Here is a 26,403-nt window from a genome sequence, read left to right on the forward strand (position 1 = left end):
ACATAACATAACATACAATCACGATTTTGTTTTATATTCTAAAGCTATTCCTGGAGCTGGCGCAGGGACTGGTATAGTAGGTGATACAGGGGCTGGTTTTTCAGCTCTATCAGCTTTTTCAGCTCTTGTACCTCTTTTAATACTTGTACCCTTACTACTTGCGGCGACGGCACCGGCTGCACTAGCGCCGACTGTGCTTGCGCCAGTACCAGCTCAAATCATAACTGTGTTAGTCCCGGCTCCGACTAGTAAGTATAGTTTACAACACTTAGTTCTACCTGTTCACTGTTGTTTAACCAGGAAAACTCTTGAAGAATAAGTAAAAAATGAGGATACCGCCTCTTGAATAAGCTTACATTGCTGTCGGTTATATATTGACACATAATTATTTACATCACCGTCCTTTAGTCTATTGTGAATAGTTGTCGAATTGACAATTGTACCACATCTCTTTATTTCATATAAATATATTATATATGTAAGACTCAAATCTATGTCCAGCCTCAAATCTGTGACCTTTTCTCAGATCTGTCTCTATTCTATATTGCGTCATAGACGTCACAGGTGTCCGGTCTTTCCTTAAATACATGTATGTGACTTTTCAACAAGGTATACACTGACCTCTGTTTTGGCGTCATCATTCTCAAAACGTCTTTGAGGAAATATTTCAGTAGTCCAAGACATCAATACAACTTTAACATTCAAATTAAATCGACACCAGTAAAGGCAATTGCAACGTTAATATGTTAATATTTAAGTACACCGTTCACTTTTTATGCGTACTCAAGGCCTTTCTCGACCAAAATTATTAAGAACATTATGTAAGCATTCTGTTTATCAAGGATGGTATAATGATCTAATTATCCACAAAACTATTCTGTAATCTAAATAACCATTCCATCAATCTCGAAATTTCTGTAATGCTTAAATGCTTATGGTACTACAATAAAAGTCATATCATAATAAAAGCGTAAATATGCTAGTTTGCTGCCGAAGGTATACTTAGAGCATCCAAATGATTTACGAATTTTGTTTTCACTGCTTTTAATTCATGATGAATTTAAATCAGAATAACATTTTTCTTAATCTATCTTTATCGGGACTGTTCAACAAAAAAATTTGGAAACAAATGATATATAAATCCATAAATGAGTGAGTAGCTTTTTGATCAAAAGGGACCCAAAATAGCCAAATTCATATGAGATTAACTTATATGAAAGAGTTGGGACATTAAGCGAACATGCATTTAATTGATTAGAAATGTACATGTATTCCAGACAACGTGTTATGTGTGCTTACCTCGATATTATTCATGCTTTGTATGCTGATACCAGAATATCCATATCATCAGTTATTTTACAGATTGTGTCCTATTCCCGATTGCCAGAATATTGATTCGCATGGCGAGTCATGCATGCAAAACAGGCGATGCTTATCCTTTCGACGGACCCAGTCTAGATCCTTTTGGGGACAAGTTAATTCCTCAATATGTGTTCGCTACCTTAATTTGTCCTCTTAATCTATTTACCAGATTTTAACACCGGTAAACTACAATTGCTTTAATGTACTATGTGCGTAGACTTATCAATGTGTCAACCAACGCTGGCGATACAAACTCAGAAGAACCTTGCGTTGATGCTTTTGTTTGACTATTTCATGATACATCAATCAACAGCATAGAAAATTCTGCTTTCTGTAATAAAAGCTCTTAATTAAATTCTCAATATACACCCAATCCGTATACTTGGATTGAATGCGAACATTAACATTTCCGGAGCACCTGAGATCACCCCCAATTTTTGATGGGGTTCGTGTTGCTTAGTCTTTAGTTGTCTATGTTGTGTCATCTGTACTATTATTTGTCTGTTTGTCTTTTAATTTTTGGCCATGGCGTTGTCAGTTTGTTTTCGATCTATTAGTTTGACTGTCCCTCTGGTATCTTTCGTCCCTCTTTCAGAAAAAAACAATCTTAACAAGTTCATAAACTGACTTCCCATAATTAGCTATTCATTAAAATATAAATAAAAACAACCAAATTCGAAACATTGATAAGTGTTTACCCTTTATCATAGATAGTCAGCGAGATTTGTTACAATTGTTAGAAAGGTTTGGTGTTAAATGTATTTAATTTAACCTTTCACTGGCGTAGTCAAATGACAACCATGTAGATAAAATACGATATTCTAATATGACGTGCTTCTTTCGCTTTGTAAACAACACCGTGATAAAATTCTCGATATATCTATACTTAGCGCAGACTCAGAGATATACATAGTAATGGATGTTACAATATACCTCCCTCGTAAATCCACATGTATCAGAACCTATTTGCAAACGCTATGCCGATTTTATGGTTTTAAAAATTGCAATTGAAAAAAGACTACAGAACTTTCATTCTTATTCGGATGCATAACAAAAAGAATTAATGCACAAGACCTCTGAGAAATCGACAAAATCAAAATAAAATAAAATTCCGCGAAAATTCATGATTGCTTTTGGCGCATTTAAGTCATTTCAAAACATGACGTCATACAAATAAAAACGCTAAAGCTGAAGGTTTTTCCGTTACCTAAACCATTGAAATTCGTATACTATTACATTAAAATGATTCTTTGAGGTAGGTGTTGTTTTATTTTCTATTCTAATGCATTATTCGCATATTTACTGATTTCAGCAAGTCAATATGGTGGCTCCTTAGTTACGAAATGTCATCTTTGATTTGACCGTAGCTTACGAGAAAAACATGTAGATTAAAAATGGCAAATGTTCGGTTTGAGCATTAAAAGAATAAAGTTCATTTTTTCTAGAGGTTATTTACGAAAAATAATTCATGCAAGCTACATATCTATTAGAGAGTTTAAGCTTCATCTAACAGGGAGTAAAAAAGTACAGCAGCACACACGGCATTCCCACCCTCGCTTCAGTTTTTAAATGACCGTATTTGTCCTATTAGAATCGAAATAATTCATGGAAGCCATAGATTTGTTGGAAATTTACACATGGCCTGGGCCGTGATATTCGAATTTTATGCTGAGCGTTATTCGAATATCACGGCCCAGGCCATGTGTAAATTTCCAACAAATCTATGGCTTCCATGAATTATTTCTTAATTATTATTTAAACTGTAAAATTCACTTCCTATACGGAGATAGTGAATGTCATAAAAGCGTCCTCCTTTTCATTTTTGTTTCTATTTTATCTAATTGTTACCTTTAAAAAGTTGGTTTAAAAGTGATACCCTCGCAGAATAATAACTGTAATTCACATATGTTTTTATATAATATAATCACAAATTGTCTGCATAATTGTTAATTAATTTCAACACAATAATTTCAACGTAAAACCAACCTAAATATACTGGGTCAAAATGCAAAACTAAACCGGAAATCAAGTTTAATGTATTTAGTTCCTTTACAAATAATGGTAACGACAAAAGATTAAACCATTGTGATAATTGTACACTGTAATAACGTTATCTTTTACAAATACATTTGGTATTTTCTTGCAATGTTATTAATGCCTTCCTTCTTTCTGTTTTCTTTTGTTCTTCTCTTCATTTTTGTTCTTTCTATCACTTTTTCTTCTCTTTGTTCGTTTTCTTGTAATCTTTCTTTTTCTTCTTTTGTGTTTTTTTTTAAATTTTTTATCACAAACTGATGTGTAAAATAAAAATATCATGCTTTTAATGTACATCAATTTGGTCTCTGGTAGAGAGTTGTATTATTGGCAATCATACCACATCGTCTTATCTTTATACTCCATATTGACAGAAAATAACACTTTTGGTGCATCCTAAGCAATGCCTGTATCTTCTATATTTCTATATCAAAATTTGTATTCCTTTCGATACCTATGTTGCCTTAATGACGTTCTTCAATATTTTATCATGGTCATTTATTCATTAAGTAATTTTAAATACGCCATTGCTTTATCTTTTTGTGTTTTAATTGCGATTGTTCAAAATGTTTATCCCATATGGTTTTTTCATATAAATAGCGCCATGTGTTCCGGAAAATTGCCCAGCGGGGTTCAGACTGTTACCAAACCAAGCAATTAGTACAAATTGTTATTCCTATAGTGGTTCTGCTGCTTCTAATAATAGAGCGTGGAGTCTAGCTCTGGTGAGTATGTTAATTAATCACTAGTTGCAAGAACCAGACTGTTACTTCAAAAAACAAACAAGAATCAAAAACCGTTCAAAATACATTATTTAATCTGTAAGCGGAGTATAAGATTACAATCAAGGTATGTTTGATGAATTTATCAAGTGACATTACAGAATTCTTAATCTCTGACTTAAGTAATTTTATATGTTATCATTACCTTAGACGTGTAATAAAAAAATGTATTACCCGAATCTGTATACGAAGAATAACAACTTTCAAACCCTATTGTATAAGTTTATGTGCAGTGTTCATAATTATGTCGCTGGAGTTGTTTCTGTATTAGATTTATATAGTACGTTTGTTGAAAGTCTGGTTAATTGTAGGTAATAGAAAGAAATGAAATTTTATACTTGAAAAGCATTTGACGCTTTTTCATGATGTTGAACGAAGCCGAGATCGATTGGACATAATTTGATCTGATTCAACAATAATATTTTGATAATAGAATAAAATAGTAGAACAAAATAACTGAATGGTCTTTGACGTAATACTGACTCCAAATTGCAGTCACGATATGGGAGACATATGTAGATGAAACAGCAACCTATTTACAAATTCAAAAAAACATATATATAAGTATGTTCTTAAACTCGAAAACAATACTGGCTAGGCATAAAAAGTAAAATCCCAAAAATACTGAACTCCGAGGAAAATTTAATCGGAAAGACACTAATCACATGGCAAAATCAAATGACAAAACACATCAAACGAATGGACAACAACTGTCATATTCCTGACTTGGTACAGGCATTTTCAAATGTAGAAAATGGTGGATTGAACCTGGTTTTATAGCGCTAAACCTCTCACTTGTACGATGACTAGCATTTACACTTTAAGAACATTTTATTTTCAAATAACAAATTATCTATGTATACACATACAAATTCAGTGAACTAAATGTAAATATGGTATGTATTTCATCTTACTAAATTTCAGGCGCAATGTATCATGACACCAGGTGCCTACCTGTGGAGACCAAACAGTGAACTAGAAGCCTCTTCTGTTAGAAATGAATTTAATTTTCGTAAGTTGAGAGTGTAACATTAATTCTTTTTTAGTGAAGTTATTTAAACATGTAGAAAGATCGATTATTTATTACAATGCAATCTATTTACTTGTATTTAGTAATTGTAAAATAAGTAATGCATAAGAGCGTCAAACAGCAATTAGTACGTCATGATACAGAATATTTTCTTATTTTTTTTAGGTATATGTACATGTATTTTCACGTTCGAAAGATTAATAGAACATTATCTATATAAAATCACTTATCCTTTAATAAATGATTGCAATCATTTGCATATCATTCATATATAAAATTCAAAGAAATTAAATATAGATAGTGATAGATTGTGTGAATATTTTATACATATTGTTATACAATTTGTTTTACGATATAAAAGAAAGGTTAATACGATAACTTCATTCCATAATATACATTACTAAAAATCTATCTCATTTAATTTTTAGCAAAACCAGTTACCCTCCTCTTCATTTGTTTTAGTGTATCAAGGATATTCATCAATTCATAAAAGAAATGTGTGACAATTCCAGTAGGCCCTCTTGTTGTTTTTAACTTTGTCATAAGCTTACATTAACCTCATCCCAAAGACATTCAAAAACTAAACAAGATTCACAGGTATAATAGCAGCTGGATGAAGATAGGTGAACTATTTATTTGTCACAACAAAATAAAAGTACAAGTTTGTAAGAGAGTTATTTAAAGATACAAATTAGTCCTGTATTCAATTGTTGAATTTGCGCAATGCAACTATATGAAAAAGAAAGGGGATAGTCCCTCGCTAGCGACTCGATCTCATTTAACTGTCCCATATCTCAACCCTTATGCAGTCATTTTATAAGGCTATTCGTTCAAAGCACTTTTCTGAATTTATCATTATTTTAATGTTGAAAAGTCACGGACGTATCTATACTGTAGAAGCATTATGATCAAAAGGGACATATACTGAATAGACAATTCCACCAATTCAACCTAAGGTTAACTTTGTCTGATTAAATTTGTATAGATTTGATTAGTTTCCTAATAATTTCTACATGTTAATGGAGAAAATGTATGAAAGGTATGCAATAAACCTTATCTGTGCAGAATGTCCGACTCTCGAGCTGATGACATCCCTCGGACTGGAAGTCAGCCTGTAGTGATAACTACCCAATATAAGCTGATAAAAAAGAACACCCGATGATTTTGATGCGTCTGAAGCTCCCTCTGGGTCTACTTTTATCACCTGAGTTATGAAAATTATGTCCTATTTCTGATTTTAACATTTTGACTGAATATTTGGATTGGCACGACTGCTGATGCATGCATAGAAGAAGACGCTTACCTTGTCGACGCACACAGTCTTGCTCTTTTTGAGTTCAACGATTCCCTCAGCTTTTGTATGTTCCTTTGCTTTGTCTCATTTATCGTTTTGTATCATTTATCGTTTTCTGAGACTTGAACATCGCTAAACTACTGTTGACTTAATTTTACTTTATCATTAGGAATGAGGAACGATTTATAATCAAAATTTGAATACTGTAGGAGATTGATGACCAAATAGACATTAAAAAAACTATCCAAAAGCATCTGCCAAGAGTTGAAACCTTAGTTTCTTAATAATTTCTAAACTTAACAACGGAAAATTTAGAAACATATGAAATAAGTCATGTCAGTACGGTAACACTGAATACTAAGCTGATGGAACCTCCAGAGACTAGCAATCTGGCGACCCAAGAAGATCTTTCAAACACCAACATGGTAAATCAAATAGCCAATTCCACCCAAGTTAACTTTACCTGAGGATGTTGGAATATTAGCTTTCTAATAACTTCTAAATTCATCAACAGAAAATTCTAATAAATGGTGTGTTATAAACCACGTCAGTGCCGAAGTACCAAAAAGAAGGTACAGCTAATAAAATATTAAAATAAGTTGATTTTATATAAAAAAATATTAAACATGTTCACCCGTTTTGGTTTTATCAGCTTTAAAACGTTTGACTTATGTTTTGAATTTTTGAATGTTTATCCTCGATCATCACCCAGGAGACATTTATTGTCGCAATGAGCATTTCGTGCAGTAAAAATTGTACCGTGAATGTTATTAACCGAATAATACAGGAGCATCAATTTCAACATCATATCAACATTTTTTTCATTATTTTCGTAGTATTATAGTAATTCAAAAATAGCTCAAATCATTGTATCACGTGTTCTTCAAAACTTGGTTACAGTACAAATAGTCTTCATTTAAACAAGAGTTGACATTCTAATAAAACTTGCAAAAGACAAGGCAACTTAAGTAGTTGAAATTGAGTTTTATATTGTTAAATATGTGTTTATCTGTGTAAGTCCTTGAATCATAGTCATTTCGTAATCTAACCATTTCGTACCCCCCATTTCGTACCCTGACCATTTCGTACCTCATGGAATATTTATATGTTTGCCATTTTATACCTCATGAAATATTTATATGTATACCATTTCGTACCTCACGGAAGATTTATACGTGTTTCGTACAATATTTCTCAAATTGAAAAGCCATAGCAAGTTCTTTGATTGGTCACATAAGGTGCAAATTCTTATGCAAACATTTTTATTCATGGCTTTCTTCTTGAGTGAATATCCCATTTCACTGCATTCACGACAAAACAGCTGTTAATAACTATAAAAATAGTTGCAGAAAATAATTCCTTTGTTGGTTATTGACCTCATATTTTCAGAGTTAAATAATTAGTTAAGGATAAACCCTGCAAACAATCAAAGAATAGTTAAAACTATCAAAGTTTCCATGTATAGCTTAGTTCGATAAATCATATGTCTTTAGAAATTTTCTGAAGCTGAGAAGCATTTTATTTATGTCATATTATTTGTTTTTGAATTAAAATTATATCAAAAGGTTTTATTACATATTATACTTATTTATTTTGTTGAATGGAACAGTATGCATTCAATATTAAACATTTCAAAAACTTTTAATGGGGCAGTGTGAAGGATCTTTCCCTTTTTCAATTATACATTTTTATTTAAAAAAAATTTCGAATACCGATTTTGGGTCAAAATTTAATTGATTTACAAATATATATGATACGAAATAGTAAACATTAAATTTAGAGTGGAATTGTATTTATCTATGAGATACGAAATCGTTTTGATCATGGGCACTTAATGGTAATTTTGGGTAGGAAATGACAAAAGTAAGAAATGGTCAAGGTACGAAATGACTTGCTACTAAGTCCTTAAGGTAACACATATTGATAAAGAGAGAGTAGCCAACAAAACAACATTTTCCACTTTCTTGCTCTGATAAATTCTCACTCAAGAAAGAAGTTAATTCCCGTTAATTGCTATTCAATAATGTAAAGATAACCTCTGATTATATTGACAACTTTTCAGAATTCTTGAAACTTTTATCTTTATTTCAAAATGTGTGTCTAGTGTTGAGCCCTGATAGAAGTGACAATTGAAAACTGTATCAAACGCTACAAATTCTTTACTTTGTATTTTACATTGAAAATGAAGTGGAAATGATATTTGTGTTTTCATCCCCCTTCATGTATTGGTAATATTCACGAACAACGAAAGCGATTTGAGGAACATACATGTAAATAAGTCAGAAATGAAAAAGAATCTTATTCGATATGTACATTTTCAATATTACCAAATCCAAATTCTATTTTTCGAAAAACATTTTTTTTTTACATCTTTCGTCCATACGGTTACTTCCATAACGTTTACATCGTTGTAACTCATGTTTTTCGTTCCTTTAAACCTCGACAGAATTTTTACTTTTTCTTCTAAAAATTCCTGTACCAAGTCGCTGGTTAAAAAAAATCTGGTTTATCATGTTTTATAGACTCTTTTATTAATTTACATTGGAGTTTGGTATTTGTGTTCAAAATCTTTTTGTTTAATCTACTGATTTGCGATGAAACTCATTTGAATTTAATTATTCTTACAGCAAATAATCAATTTGTGTGGACCGGTGCAAATGACATAGACATGGATGGGATCTTCACATTTGAAATAGAAAATGGTCCATTTGCAATCAATGCTGTACCATTCGGAATAGGTAAATTTTACTTTTTTATGATAATTAAGCAAAATAATATCCATCATACAAATAACAATTTGTTTTTTACATTAATTTCTTTTGGTGTTATTGACTTTCGATTTTATTTTGACACATGTTATTCTAAAGAGAAGAGCAACATCAAAATTTTGGGAAAATAGGAATAAATAGATATGTGGGATGAACGTCAATGAGACAGCAAACAAACACCACCAAAAAACAAGAGTCATCTTTAGGACAGTACATGGTATTCAACAAAAGACGTGTGTGTATAAAATAGGTCGTGAAAAATTAAATAGACTAACAAGGATTAGCCATCAATACTTTTTCATCCGATCCACAAAAGGCTACAAAAACACTTAACAAATATTTTTTTTCGAATGTGACCTACCGAATAAGACTAAATATCTGGTTCCGACGGGTGCCACTGGTGGAGCAGAATCTTCTTACACTTCCACTTCCAAAACACCTGATATCATCCCTGGTTTTTCTATGTTGTGTTTCGTTTACTGCTGTTTCTTAGAGTCGTCTTCCGGTTTTTTTTTGCCATGACATTGTCAGTTTGTTCTCGACTTATGGGTTTGAATATAGCTTTAGTATATTTTAGCTCTCTTTTATAATACAATCTAAATATGTACAGGAAGACAATTTAACTCTGAAAACGGTATAGAAGATAAGAAAGGCAGATGAACAAACGAATCTCTTTTACAAATTTTTCAAACCATACTAGTCTTGCTATCTGTTTTAGAAGAGAAGTACAAGTAGTTACTCTGCTCATTAAATATAATGATGTTAAAATACTCTCATATTCATCAATATTCCTTATAAAAATGTTATACAGCAACTTCATAAACTACTATAAGTTCATGGGCATTGAACACTAAAAATTCCACTTAAACGTCCTAATGAATACAAAAACCATATATGCTTTGAGTAGAAACACCTTAATGTTTTGAATAATTTATCATCAAATAAACAGTTAACATAGAAAAAAATTCCGTATCAACGATACTTCATCTCAACACAGCAGTACAAGGACCACTTGAATGACGTAACCTTCAGGGTCGAAACTTCAATCGGCATTTGTATTGACGAAGAAAATGAACAAATATACCATAGACAAATGGTTACTATTTTAATTAGTCTGGTACTTTTCAAAGGAATTGCATCACAGAATATGTTTTCAAATAAAAATATTCAAGGTAAAAAATCGCAAACCACATATTATACTTAAATTGACAATCCTTAAAAAAACGTAATGATATTTTGTTTGAACAATTGTTTTAGTTTCATTACAAAATCTGTATCACAAACTTATGTTCGATACCAGATTATGTTTGAATTATCTTCATTTAGTAGTTCTGTTTGAAATACTTGTAATTGATAACATAACGAAATTATCAAATAATTATCAAATTCAGTAGGATTCCAAAATGAAATTAACTCCTATATGCATTACCGTGTAAGAAATCTATGAGATTATTCTTTTTAAAGATCTAAAGATAGTTATCAGATCAAGCGTAGGGTTTTGTGACACTTGAATAAATATATGTGACTATTGAGGACAGAACCTTCATCTATTTAGTAGTTTAAAATGTTCAAATTCAAACGGACTGAATATTAATATATGAACATTTGAACAACATTGAAACTGTGAACGGTAGTGGGTTTTTCTGAAGTTTCTTTTAAGGCAACATTAAAGTTTCAATTTAGAATATTTATAACATCCCTTTTTTCATAACTAATATAAATATTTTTATGACCAGATCCAGATGCTTTATTATAGAAGGTACAGCAAATTTTCAGTTATGATTTCCTAAATATATGCTGCAAACTTTGAATAAATTTACTAAAAATATATCCTTCCATCATTGTGAAAAAATACTCGAATACAACATCGCCTCTGAGATAACAGTTATGAACAAGTTATTTATGAGAATATGTAATTTACAGTGGATAGATTTTCCACAAGACGAGGCAAAGTATACCTTTAAGTTGTTTTAATAAATTGGTAGACGGGATGAACAAGACTGTCTACTATATTGGTTGTGTCCCTTTTGTGTTATTTAAGATGATAGGCGAAATAAATAGTCGGATAATTATTTCAGGCATTGCTGATCCTGCTATAAACACTGACTGTGTGGGAATACTGTTCGACGGCACTAGGTGGTTTTGGAGTGAAAGGCTATGTTCCGAAATTCGTCGCTTCATATGCGAGTATCCACGAGTAAGTATAATCCTTCATTTAGCTTTTAGTTGGAAATGATCTATTTCCGTAAAAAAAATCATATATAACTACAACTCATACATGTACATCACGAAGACTTCAGTACAGGTCACAGATAGGTTACAATTGCCTGGCATTACATGCAATAAAAAAATGCATGTCTTGAAAATAAAACTGTTTTATATTTGGACAAATATTTTAACCCTAATTGTAATAACTCTGTTTTAAATAATCCTATTACATGTAGTACAGTCAATGTCGACTTTTGTGGATTATAAACAGCTGTGTGCGAAAATGTCGTCATTGACCAATGAGGTCACTAATCGTGGATTGCGTACCAATTTCAAGAATATCTATCTTGTCTTGTCTTGCTTTAGGTTACAATTTCTTTCAAAATATTGTTAAAGAATTGTTTTAATTTAGAATTGAACTGTCCTCCTCTTCAATATAATGTAAATTGTTAATTTCAAGTCACAAAAGTTCCTTATATGGTTAGATTTAAAGATTTATATGCTCCTGTAATTGATTATCGTACTCACAATACTCAGTAGAAGAACGACTGTAAATAGAATAATTATTATGATAACATTTTTAGCAAATTAATTTTTGGTTGATATTAATCATTCAAATATGTAATTACTGACAAATCGGCAGTTTTAACTCTCTTAAACTAACAATTGACCAGCAATTGTCTTGTCAGGGTAAAGCGTGTCAAATTTGTGAGAATTTTGCAGGAATAAAGCTGTTCAATTTAGCTCTCAACTTTGCACACATTTAAATAAAAAAAGACAAAACTAAAAAGCAAAATATACCAACTGTTCAAACATTCTCCCATCGATAAATTCAAGCACGTCAGGTTTCACACATTCCTAATTAAATTCATATGATTAAATGAATATTTATAGATTAATGTTGCTGTGTTCCTCAGTATGAATCGATATAATGATAGATCCAGCTGATTTAATAGATTATTAGAAAAAAAAACTACCATATGTCTACATAAACTTGCATCTGTTTTTTTTTCTTTTATCTTATTTTCACATTTCCTCATATATTTAAATTTGTTCCCTAAAATAAAACTGTTTAAGTAATTTGACATGTCAAATATTCATAATATATATTTTAGATTCTAAAATTCAAAATACTTTTCAAATGATGACCCTTTTGTATATTGTTCAATAATTTCTAATTTTTTTTATTCAACCATATATGTAGTCTATTAGATTTTTTGGTTTAGTATTGTGATCTCTGATATTTTAAGTTGGTGATATTGGATACAATCAGTTTACAATTGTATTGAATTCTAACTATTTGCACATATGGAAGCATGTGTGGCTGCTATACTCGCAATCTTTTGTTATGGTATGTTACCTCATTTCAGCACATTTCAAATGATTGACAAGAAGATATATATGTGGCTGAATTGACGTGAATCAATTAAACGTTTGATCGTTAAAAGCGAATAAAAAAACCTAGTTTTATTTGATCAGAAAAAAACAGACAAGGGTTCCAGCCAATACTAGTTTATGTTCTTTATAATTGACAAATATGTTCTAACCTATACATATACCATGTGATCTCAATTTTAGTTTTAGATTTTAGTTATTTTCATGTGTCTGTTACTTTATAGTGTTGTATTTTTCAGAGAGTTTGTACATAGAGAGTATGTATGCTGCCATTGAAGTACTTCATTGGAAGAATGTTTTTGATGCTTGTTGTAATAAAGTCGTCAAAGTGGATTTTTCGTTTCTTTAAAAAACAGAAAGGGCATATCAATGTGGCATCAAACACTGTTGGACGAAGAAAAGTTCGAGCAACGCAACCCCCCCCCCCTAAAAAAACAACCCAAAACAAACAAAACAAAAAAATTGTGAGAGTGACCAGTTTCTGTTACACTATGGGCATTCGTTGTTGTGGTCATGCCATGCATAAATGAGTGTTTCGTTAGCACGTCGCAATAAGTGAAGTCTTAATCGAAGAAAGAATCAAAGGAGTGTGGCTTCGACGAGAGAATATATTCGTAGTCACCTTTGACACTGATATTCTATAAGGAGAAATTAAGCCACGATTGCAACTCTAATGCTTTCAATTTGATGACTTAAACTTAAACTAAACACTAGGTTCAAAAACTTCTTTGTAGGCAACAACACTTAAGGAAAATGAAAATAGAAGCTCTGAAAAATAAAGATATCCATATACAAGACAGAGCTGCTGGATTGTTGCTACAAAGAAGGAAAGTTTAGAATCATCTCTTTTATTAAATAGGTTTAATAAACAAAACTCCCTCTCTTTTAATCTCTACATGATGACCAAATTATGAAGCTGTTACTATCGTATAACCTCTTTCAAATGCAACTTATCTAATTTTTGCATTGAAATCAATTTCCAGTTCGTTCATGATTCTCGTGATTCTTGGTTATTGTATTAATTTATATTAGATTGGTTGATTGTTGATGGATTTAAATCTGTTAGTTTGCTGACATGAATAGACATGTTATTGTTTATACTTTTAGAAATGCGAATGAAATTATACGCTGGTTATATGTCAGTGAGACGAGATAACATTTAAAACTACATAATTAAAATAAAAGGTGGTGATAATAAAAAAGAATAATTTATAAATTCTAATTCCATTAACGGTTTTAATGTTATTGCACAATATTGACACTAAACACTGTAATTAGAAGATGTTTTGAGACGGAAACATATTCTAATCAGTTATCTAATTAGATATAAGCCATGCGAGGTGAATTTTTTTAACAGTTATATTGTTTTCTCTATGATGATTTTTTCAGAGATAATGGTTTAGTACTGTACATTTTACTCTATTTTTACAGGTTTGTTCCAAAACAAAAACCTTTGGAAAGGGCATATTTCAACTTATTTATATAAACAAGTATTAACAAAAATACCAGAATCCAAAGTTCATTCAAAAAGGGGAAGTCCATAAAACCTGAAAAAATTAAATGTAAGACCAACGGAGCGAATTGAAACAACTGTCATATTCCTGACTTGGTACACGTATTTCCAAACAAAATATGAGTATTAAACCTGGTTTCAAAACTATTTAAACCTCCCACTTGTATGACAGTTGTTTATGCTCCATTCTATATATCCAAAATACAATGATATTCATATTCAAGGATATTATTATTTGTATTAAAATAAGGAGATTGCCAATGAGACAACTATCAATCATAGACCAGCGGATGATGAGGGGAACAAATATCAATCACCATAAATCAAGAATGGACAAAACAGATACCATATAAAAAGATAAGAAAGGCCTCGGTATCACAAAATGTGAAAAAATTCAATTAGGAAAAAAAGCAGACTGATCTTTGGTAAAAAAAAAAATGGAAAGCAAATATGACAGACATCAACCAACGACATCCACTGAATTACACACTCTTTCTTTGTTTGGTTTATATATCATTCCACTGAGTAATATTCATAGTTTTGAAATTTTATTTCATGCAAAAATCATACGCTCAATATTTTCAACAACTTTATGGTATAAGTTTCATGTGTCGATTAGATTCATCTTAGATTGAAAACAATTATTAGTGTTTTGGATATTTTGTTTTATTCTATACTGAAACTACATACTTTCTGAACTTATTCGGGGCACAGTAACATATTGTGCACTTTTTTCAACCAATATTCTATGTAATATTAAGGAACAGTTGTTATCTCAACTACGTTTAGTGTTTTGTTTTCTGCAAATAGATTAGTGCAAAAGTGGACATGACACTCATCTATTCGTAAACGAAAATGACTTAACCGATGGAAAGATCAACTGCATAACCACCACTGAAGAGAAGTAAGGTTTTTTACCGGATTCATTTTATAAGTTATCTGAAACCAGACTATTTTAAGACCGCGAGAAAGCGATTTGGTGGCAAGAGTGACTTGGTGATCAGAAAGGGAGTTTACCCTTAAGTTTTTATGGACTGTACTAAAAATCTAAATGGGATCAATCTACCGGAAAAGCAAAACTCTACAATCAAGACATAGTGATGAGCTCGCCAAGAAAGTTTGGAATATGGGAGACTACAAAGACTTGTTTCTCGAAACCGAAGTGTTGCTATAGGCAGACATTTTCGTTATATTTTCCCTCCCTACGTTCGTCCGAATATAAAGTAATTATATTCTATAGCCTTAACAAAGAACAAAGATCTAATGTGGCTGTGATACTCGCTTTAACCTTTAATTCTATATCTTATGTATCAAATACAAACATAATTACAATAGTAATCATAATTACAAATACAAATACAAATTCACATCAAATTATCGTGAATACACGTGTCTCTACTTTAGGCTATAGCGAGAGTCGATGGTCAGAAAGATGACTGCACGGGTTTTAATTTCAAACAAATGGTCACATGTCATGAATATTCATGAACGGACAACGAACTTAATTTTATAGAACTACCTCCTGGATTCCATTTGGAAATTCACAGCACACAGCGTACGATGCTTTACTGAAGATGACCAAGTTAAATTTGGAACTGTTGAGTGACCCTGATATGCTTCTGGGGTAACAGGGGAGGAGTGTCAATGATTAGCCAGACATGTCTGCAAAGGCGATTAACCCCTACGTCAAAGGATATGAAAAAACATAACCGACCAAGTATCTGACGTACTTGGATGCGATAATCTATATGGTTAGGCTTTGTCTCAAACCCTTCCAGTAGTAGGTTTGAATGGGTAGACCCTGCAGACATACCAAATCTAAAATACCACAAGATGGATGCAGAATATAGGTACATGTTTGAGATCGATTCGGAATATCCAAAGGAGCTCCACGACGCTCACAATGAGTATCCTTTAGCATCTCAGAATGTGGAAATGAAAAACGTTTGTAAACTAATACCGACCTTATTTAACAGGGAAAATAATTTGTTGATCACAGTAACATGCAACAGTATTTGCATCTGTGATTGAAGCTAACGAAGGCGGATATAGCCATCCGATTCAATCAGCGGCCTTGGTTGAAATAATAGATCAATATGAATACTGGGTTCAGAGCAAAGAGTACCAGCGAGCCCGACAAAGACTTTTCAAACTGATGAATAACTCCGTTTTCGATAAAACAAAGGAGAACATCAGGAAACGAGTGGATATTACTAGTAATTTGGTGGGTACGGAAAAGCAGGCCTTGAAGTTAGTAGCTAAACCCAATTTCGAGAGGAGGACTATCTTAACCAACAAACAAGTTGCAATTCTTATGAAAGGAACACAACTGGTGTGTTTGACAAACTGATATATCTAGGAGCCTGCATCTTAGATTTGTATAAGGATGTAAAGCACAGCATCAAAGCTAGCAACTTACAACATCGAATTGACAAACAAGGATTGAGTTGTGATCTCAACTAGTTTTCCAAACCAGTTGTAGAAACACTTGAGAAAACTGCTTAACAGATCATCAAGCCAATTGAAGACCTCCCGGCGATCCTACCACTTCCTGCAATACCTCTTCTACCTCCTGAGTTTGCTGATTCATTACCAGCTCAAGGTTTTGAGCACAAAAGAACCTTCAACTCATATGACAAAGGATTATCACCACACCTTGAAGACAGTGATATTTACATCGGAAATGCTCCCGCCATCTTTGAAGGAGATGATATTTTTGTGAATGGAATGCGATACAAAGAAACATTATAATTGTTGGAACTCATGGTAATAAAAGCCCTGAAACATATGAGCCAGAAGACTTTTTATAAATAGCGAGGAGTACACTCAGGTTCATCATAAACTCCTCTAAATAAATAAACAATGTCATTAGTAATTAAACATGGATATGGTTGGAAATGTGTGGTCTGTGCGCACGGTCTGTTTGACACTATCGCCAATTTAGCCGAGCGCAAAGACATTGGGGAGTAAGGTTATGAGCGCCACCACCAATGCAACCTTTAAATGTTTTGAAAAATTGACCACCAAAGCTGTTGATCATGTTGTTAATAAAGTGACTAGGAAGTAAAAAAAGCCTTACCCAGCATAACCCTTCAAAGAAAGACTTTCAAGAAGCAAGCCTGTTTGAACAACATAATCTCAGTTGGTGGTATTGCAACTATTCACGACTTCGTCAATAGCTATAAATACATACTCAATGTCAACTATGTCAAAATGTTATTAAGTAAAATATCACCTCCGATGAGAACAAGTTGAAACTACAACACAATTCACCGCGAGACTAAACTCAACTGTGTTTTCCGCATGAGATAATGCGATTGCATAGCTGTACCCCATAGTACACAATTAAGTTTTTAGATTTTTAAACAAAGTGTTTACAAAAATGGTTGTAACCAAAAATTTGGAAAGCAATCATATATACATTCATCAAAAATATTCAAGATGAAAAGTTTAGGAGCGGTGTCCAGTGTTTAACAAATTGTAGCAGAGCGTACATTAGCAGTTGCGTGTTCAGGATTGCTTTAAAGGGAGTCAAATATGTGCGAGAGAAGTCTTACATCAGTGAAAAAACAGCTTGGCATTTTTATACTGACATATATTTGTTAGAAAGAGAATAAAAAAGAGGAAAATATTAAACACAACATGGCAACCAAAATTAAAAAAACATTGCTGCTAGAAATGACTTTGTGAGCGTGTTCATAAGTACAACAAAAATACTGAACTCGAAGGCAAATTCAAAAAGGGAAGTCCATAAAAACTGACAAAACCAAACGATATCAATCAACGGAAGATTTGAAAAACATCTACCATATTCCTTTCCGAAGAAAATGGTGGGTTAAACCTGGTTTTAAAGCTAGGTTATCCTCCCACCTGTATAACAGTCATTTATAGTTCCGTTATATTGACAAAATTCGGTGAGCAACCCAAACAGATGTAATAGGTTAATGTGAAAATAATTGGGACCCAGCAGTCAAAAATGTGTGAACATACATTACAGACATATAACACAACTAACTCAATAATTCAAACAAACATACAAATTAATCAAACAAAGAGGACAACAAAAAAGTGTAAAAGATAGTACATTCAACCATGATGTCATCAAATAAGGTTTTTGTCGTTGATAGTACATACCGTATATAGTATACACTTTCTTGATACAGACAAAAAAAAAAACAACATTGTAAAAACAATTTGCACCTCCCGACCATCCTGCACCAGTAAAGCCAAAAGTTAAAAAGTACAAAAAAAACGATTGCAGAATACATAATGACTGAGTCACATCAAAAGTCATACGACCAAAAGAAACATAAAAGCACGTAGACAAATAACGTGGAATATAAAGTAAAATGAAAACATACACAATTTGAGCACCTAGAATCTTTATCTCAAGACCACCTTGTATTATTTGTAAATAAGACACTGAATATTTATTTTTTAGATCTTGGTACTTTCCAATGATATTTTTGAGGAAAAGGACGAGACGTTCTTTGACAAAATTCTCGCTCATTATTTTTTTTTCTCAGTCACCGATGACGTTTTACAAAGTCTGAGTAACAATGCAAGCTCTTGAATATCGTATGAGTTGAGAAATGTATACTCCATACGCGGGTGACGTTGGTATATTGCTTCTTAGGTGAGGGAAATTTATAATTTCAAAATTGAAATCGTCTTGTTTGTCAAAGATTCTGGTACTGAGATGACAAATGTCTAGAAATGATGCGGAGAAAGCTGTATCTGTGGTTTCTGTAATCTCTAGTTAAGGAGGATATATAAATGGGACCCAATCATAAAAGTTTGAATTGTTAATGGTAAGAACATCAGCAATATACCTTTATTTGAAATTAAATAATCTAGCTTCATTTTGTAACTGATACTTTGTTGATGAAACTTGTGGCTGAAAATTAAATTAAGAAGAACATTTTTTTTTGTCACGGGCAGACTTTGCATCCAAATCCCTGCAAATATGGAAATGTTTTAATAGCTATCTGTTAGTTTTTGGCAAAAATCCAAACTTTCCAAATATAATTAATGCAGATTTACCCGCCATAGAAGGAGCAACAAGAAGGGAGATTTTTTCGAGACATCTGAACGCATTTTCTGAAACACGTAATGCATACAGTACATACAGACTTAGGCTAATGAAAGGATACGTCAAACCTTGCGTTTCAAGAGCTGATGACCAAGTTTAGGAAACTAGGGGCATGGTGTTTTATAAACGAGAGGGAAAAGAACATTGTCTAGGCCCGGAAAAGTGACTTTTCAAGATGGAATAGTGGTATTTGTCAGACATGGAGGAATATATGTTAGAGTATCACCAAACAAATTGTGTAAGGTTAACACATATTTTAAAAATGAAAGGAAACATGAAAAGGGTATTCTACAAAGTAATGACACCAGCCATGAAATTGACAGTATTACAGAACATACAACTTAATAAAAAAAAAACATCTGTTATTGTGTCAGAAAATATATCAAGTGTCGAAGGAGATATTTCACAGGAAACCACACCTAATGTATTATACATGAACAAATTCAAACTGAGGCAGAATAAACCACTCCAAATGTTCAGATATCAAGGAGAATGGTCGAATTAGATCTTTAGATATTGTTTTTATTGGTATAACACGTATAATTATTAATCAGTAAATTAAAAACCAACATAAATATTATTGTTATAAATATATGCACATTCACGGTTCTACTATTTGTCGATCGCTGTATCTTGATATTGCACAAGGTCATATTTTTCTCTGACTGCTAATGACGTCTTTACACTAAATCCATTGAATGTCGTATGTTTACTGATTGATATTTAAGTCTTATTTTTTGTACATACTTCAAGCTGTTGGTTTTCTCGTATGAATTGTTTTATAATTGTCATTTATGATACTTTTACAGCTCAATATGCGGTATGGGTTTGCTCATTCTTGAAGGTCGTATGGTGACCTATAGTTGTTAACTCCTATGTCATTTGGTCTCTGGTGGAGAGTTGTCTCATTGACAATCATACCACATCTACTTATTTTTATACCGTAGATATAATATACCGGGCTCAGATGAATGAATAAGTGCAGATGTAAGTCAAGATATGAGGCAGACTTAACTGTATCTGTAGTATCCTTTATCTCTAGTTCGATGGGATAGATTCGTTCAACATAGTCACCAAATTTTGTATTATTTAGTGAGAGAACATCATCTATATAGCGGAACGTAGAGTTAAAGGATATTGCTAACTTCTTATCTCTCTTCCTAAGAAGCTCCAATGGAAATTGACAATGAGGGTCGGTTGAAAACAAAACTTTACGACAAAAGAGATGATTTCAGCTTCCCAATTGTGAACTTTCCATTTCTATGTAGCAACATTCCAGCAGAGCCTGCATACGGAGTATATATCTCCCAATTGATACGATATTCCCGGGCTTGTGTTTCCTATCATGATTTCCTTGATAGAGGATTGCTGCTCACAAGGAAGCTATTGAACCAAGAGTTCCAAATGGTGAAGTTGAAGTCATCCCTTCGTAAATTTTACGGACGCCATCACGAGTTGGTTGACCGTTATGGAATAACCGTTTCACAGATGATATCGGATATGTTCCTAATGTCGTAACTACAATACCCTTCCCTTTTCACGAATGTGACTTACCGAATTAGACTATTTACCGGATTTGTAATAACATAAGCAACTCGACGGGTGCCACATGTGGAGCAGGATCTGCTTACCCTTCCGGAGCACCTGAGATTACCCCCAGTATTTGGTAGGGTTCGTGTTGCTTAGTCTTTAGTTTTCTATGTTGTGTCATCTGTACTATTATTTGTCTGTTTGTCTTTTTATTTTTGGCCATGACGTTGTCAGTTTGTTTTCGATCTATGAGTTTGACTGTCCCTCTGGTATCTTTCGTCCCTCTTTTTTAAGGTTGTTCAGTCAATTTAAAAACATCGTAAAATAATCATGATAATCTGTCATTTTTTCCACGTAATTATGTACACGGTATGTATAGTGTCCGGCTGGAATCGTCTTTTTTCGAGTGATTTATCGGGTTTTTTTTTTGTGTGACTACGTTTTTTCGAGTGAATATGATTAAAAAATGTAAACATACAGACTTCTTTTCTGGTGAAACATAAAAAAGAAGCTAGAACCTTATATTTAATATCATAGAAGGTAAATTAGTATGTGTGATAAAAATCTATTATCAACAGTACATTATTTTGTTTTAAAAGTGTTTAATTTATCCTTACAATGCTTTATTCCAAAATAAAGATTAAAGCCATTTCTATACACATACCAATGCAAATATCAATGCAAATGCTTACATGGAATCTATATATACTTAGACATGTTAGATATACAGACAGTTTGCAAACATTTTTGTTTTTGGATTGAAAATTCATTTTTATATGTCTGTGTTTTTTCGAGAGTAGTCCATGTTTTTTTCGAGGGCATCCTTGTTTTATCAAGTAAAAAAAAACAATTCCTATGGCTTAAAATGTAATATGTCAGTGCATTTACGTGTAAAAAACAATGAAAAGGTTAAAATAAAGTACTTTTCAAAGCACGGAACAATACATTAAACCAGTTTGATAATGCTATATAATTAGCACGTACATTTCATAAAAAGGCATCGTTCATTTGTATTCAGATATCTCCATGAAAGTGTACCGTTATGGATTTCGTACAGTAGATATTTCGTGAGGTAAACAATCTTTATGTGAGCTCAGACATGTAGGATTGAGACGTTCGTAGACAATAGTGTGTAAAGAGGGTAAATGTGTGTGTTTCATTTTCTGTTTTTCTTGATGATAATATTAGTTATCTTAGTGTAAGCAGGGTTGTACATAATTTTACACCGGTGTGGAAAATTCATAAACTCTGAAGCGCAGCCGAAGGGTGTATGTGTTTTTGACAGCGGTGTTAAATTCCTGGCACCCCTTATTACACCACGATAACGAATTTATTTCTTATGAAGCGTTCTATTTCTCATTTTTATAACGGTTGTAAAATTGATTAATGCTTATGAAGAATTTCCACGACATTATTTAGTAACCCATGTTGCTGCGCATTGTCAAATATTACATTTTTTGAGAAATTTGAATTTTTGAATGTTTGTTTCCATCAGACATTAAAGAATTATATTTGTGAGGTGTACGCATATTATATGCACATTTCGTTTATTTTAATAATTTCAAAAGGATCGTTATAAAGCTTATAAATTATTTATTTCGTTGTTTATTAAATATATTGGTTTAGGCCCCTAGTTAAACATAAACTCAGTAGCCATTACTTCGGTACTGGCATGATTTATAACAAACTTTCTAAAATTGTTAACCGCTAAGGGGGACTGGGGAATATAAAAATGACCAATTATGTCCTCTTCCGACCGGCAGTTAAACCCTTGCCAAAGTGGGGCGTCCGTTTGGCTGTGCGGGATGTTCAAGTACACAACCAATTCTGGTCAGAATGGGGCGTGTAGAGAGTGCCACATTCACTTCACGTAAAGAACCCTCGCAACAGCTCTTTGACGTCGGTGGCCTGTTGCAAGGCAAAATTTCAGTCCATATCCTATATACCCTAATTTTCAGTGGCATTCGACATTTCCCGACCTTCATCCCGAACGTCCTCTGTTACAGGAATTATTGTTACTAATAATTGGTTCTTGTCTTGAACAAGCATGAAATATTTGCAACTAGACGTTAAGCAGCCAACAATCATTCAATTAAAAGTGTCTGTTAATAAATTTTTAAAATTATAAAGAAACTAAGGTTTCAAGTCTATCACGCAAATTTGACCTTGAATGGATTGGCTATTTTTTTAGATCCGTTTGGTCTTCAAATGTTTCGGTTCTGATATATCCCTGGCTTTCAAATATCCTATTTTGAGCGTTCTGGGTGAAAGTTAACCCATAAAAGAGCATCGGACGCATGGAATTTATAAAGTGTTGTTTTCATTTTTTTTTATCATTCCATTCAATTCAAATGTTATTGTGACATTTGTTTGGAGGTTGAGGCCTCTTTTAGTAGAAAAGTTTGGTTTATATTGATTTTTTTCTATTTTTTTTTACTGCTTTTGCTTAGTTTTCTTCCTCCTTTGTTTTTTTCGTCTCTATACTATATATATATATATCAATCATAAAATAGTATTGACGGTTAAAACAAAGGTAGCATGACATGAAATTCACAAGATTATGAGTTCCTCTCTTCGGTTCTAAAGACCGTTTTAAAAAGGACCCAGTGATTTCTTATATATCCTAAGACAATAACTGCTAGGTTATGGTAATATGTTTTTAGAACAGAAAGTTATCATTAAATTGAAAAGTGGTAAATTTTATCAACATAGTAATATGTGTTTGTGACTTATCAAGAACAAATAATATTGTCCTTCGCTTAATAACAGTTTCATACTACATAAGTCAGTTTTTAAGCCAAATATTGTCCTCTTTCTTATTCATATTATCTTTAAAAAAACCCGGACCATTTGTTGAAAAACCAAGACGTTTTGGATGTTGCTCTCAAAAATCTCGGACAATATAAAACACTAAATTATGAATGAACTACACGAAAATTGTTCGTCGTTTGTGCTCAAAACATTTAGAGCATTCAGAATAAGATGAACTGTCACGAATGCAACTTTTATATTCGCAAAATAGCACTAAATCGATTTCATCTCATATAATATCACTCGAAAAAAACCTGATCTACACTCGAAATAAGTGGACCGATTCACTCGAAAAAACACGATCTCAGCCTGACACTTATTTACCGTGATGTATGTGTAATGGACATTTATTCACAACCGCAGTTACACATGTTTGTAAAATAAAAAAGTATCAAAAAGCGGATGTCTAAAACCAATTCCAAATTCTAAAAACAACCGAAATATCATGTTTGAAACAAAATACAAGGCTAAAAACGTTATAGTGAACTTCGGCACATATCTTCTGTTTGACTTCAATTAGTGGAAGAAAACGAGAAAAAGAGACACTAGTAATAAAAACTCTCTTAAGTGAAAAACGGCTTCTAGTATGATTATCCCGAACCAATCCTAATCTTTCTAAGCCAACTTAAAGATTTACAAACACTAAAATGTCAATGGGAATATTTTTTAAATTGATCTGACCATAACTTCATTGTAAACTATCTTAAGCAAAACAGTTAACCGAAGAATGTCCTGGTTCCGCACTATCACACTTCAATATTCAATGAATTGTGAAATTCGAGTCAAAAGCGTGATTGAGCGTATAATTTACAAAGCGCACCTAATAAACATGCGTATTAAGTTTCAAGTGAAAGTGAGAACAACTTCATGGTACATTACCTTAAACAAAAGCTTTACCCTGAAAAATGGCGGATTCGCTGACTGATTAAAGAACGGACGCAAGCACATGCCAGAGAACATAATTCACTCGTCACTCGTAATAGCAGCATATAAAAATGTATCTACTTCCAAGTCTGATTGCTGAACATTGTATGATAAGATGTGCCAGTTCTCATCTGAAAACTCTATTGATCACCCTATCATATATGTGCTAGACAAGTTAGACAAGCAGAAACAAATTTGGCGTCACCTCTTTAATTCAGCACGTATATATACAATAGCTGCCGGTCGTAATGATTAACAACACAATCTGTAGTCTAAAGTTGATGCACACAGACATGTTAAATACCAAAAGGTGCAAACGTTGTTATTTTTTCTCCTAACGACCTTCTTTGTAACAAATTTTAAAACATTTGAAATGTAATTCAAAGTATTTGTGTTGCAGTATTTTGGTTATAAACTTTTCAAAAGATAATAGAAAACACAACAATTATCATATCTCACAGTCAAAGAATAAAAAAAGAATTTTGAGACCAAGGAGCTAGCTTTCATCCGCGATTAAGGTCAAGGATAAAAAGCACACGTGATGATATTTGCCACACTAATTATCACATATATTTCACATATCTAGAACCATGATTTATCTGCAAATATAACAAGGTTCTTGCACGGTCAAGATTATTGACATGACCAGTACAAAATTTTATTTGGTAGTCAAATATATATGGAAAAAAAAACAGTTGAAAGCTGGTGCTTTTTAGAAGAGCCGAAGACCATGAAAGAAAAAAGATGTAGCAACTATTCAGTTATTCAATGTTTGAAAAGATCTGAATTTCAAGAGAATAAAATTGTGTGCAAAAAAGGATTTTCCGTGTTGTAGCCATCACTCAGAGGGTCCAAACAAAACGAGCAAAACGAATTGAACTTCATACTGCGAACATTTAAATCCACGTCTGTAAATATCTCAAGTTCGAAAATGCTACTATTACCACCTATAGTACCTTAAAAGAATTTGAAAATGCAATATTATCATAACGAAAAGAACATTTTCTGAGTTATTGAACGTTTTCAAATGTAGATTATCATTTTAATAGTACAAAAATGAAGGTTCTGATCATTATAGAATATAATTATCTTTGAACGTAGTCTTTCGTAAAAGCTATATATTATTTTTTTCTCAAATTTGTTACAGTGTTACTTGCTGAATTTTACACATTGCTTAAGCTAGGGCAAGTAATGACACTTGTCTTATCGGTTCATTCTTAAACATATTTTTAATCGGTCATTATGAAAAGAATACTATTTTTTCGAATATAGAATCAACGAATCAATGCATATGACCAGAAAACGAAATTTATTGCAGTTTTGATAGAATCAATTGAATCATTTCTTCAGAATGCAAAAGAAGAAAGACAATTCAGTTAAGAAGGTATGGCTTAAATTCTCGCAACAGCTTATAATGATTGTTAATTTACTGCAGTACAAACTGCAATAGATATAAAAATAAGAAGACGCGGTATGATTGCCAATGAGACAACTCTCCATACGAGACCAACAATGAACAAAACCAATACCACAAAGTCAGCTATAAAAGAACCCGAAATGACAAATGTTAAACAATTCAAACGAGAAAACTAACGGCCAGCCACCTGAATTATGTACAAAATAATAAACGAAAAACATAAAAACCATGTAACAAAAAACA

The 26,403-nt window shown here is 32.4% G+C and overlaps 1 protein-coding gene and 1 long non-coding RNA gene across 2 annotated transcripts in view; both read left to right on the top strand.

The window, feature by feature from the left end:
• LOC127715671 (uncharacterized) overlaps positions 1-26,403 on the top strand; it is a 203,723-nt gene that overhangs the window by 65,694 nt on the left and 111,626 nt on the right. The window lies entirely within an intron of this gene.
• On the top strand, positions 3,993-9,227 carry LOC127715703 (uncharacterized). The gene is made up of 3 exons (XR_007988557.1): positions 3,993-4,121; positions 5,103-5,190; positions 9,130-9,227. It is a non-coding gene; the product is annotated as an uncharacterized LOC127715703 (long non-coding RNA).

The sequence above is a fragment of the Mytilus californianus genome, unplaced genomic scaffold (genome assembly GCF_021869535.1).
Source record: "Mytilus californianus isolate M0D057914Y unplaced genomic scaffold, xbMytCali1.0.p SCAF_9, whole genome shotgun sequence".
Lineage (NCBI taxonomy): Eukaryota > Metazoa > Mollusca > Bivalvia > Mytilida > Mytilidae > Mytilus > Mytilus californianus.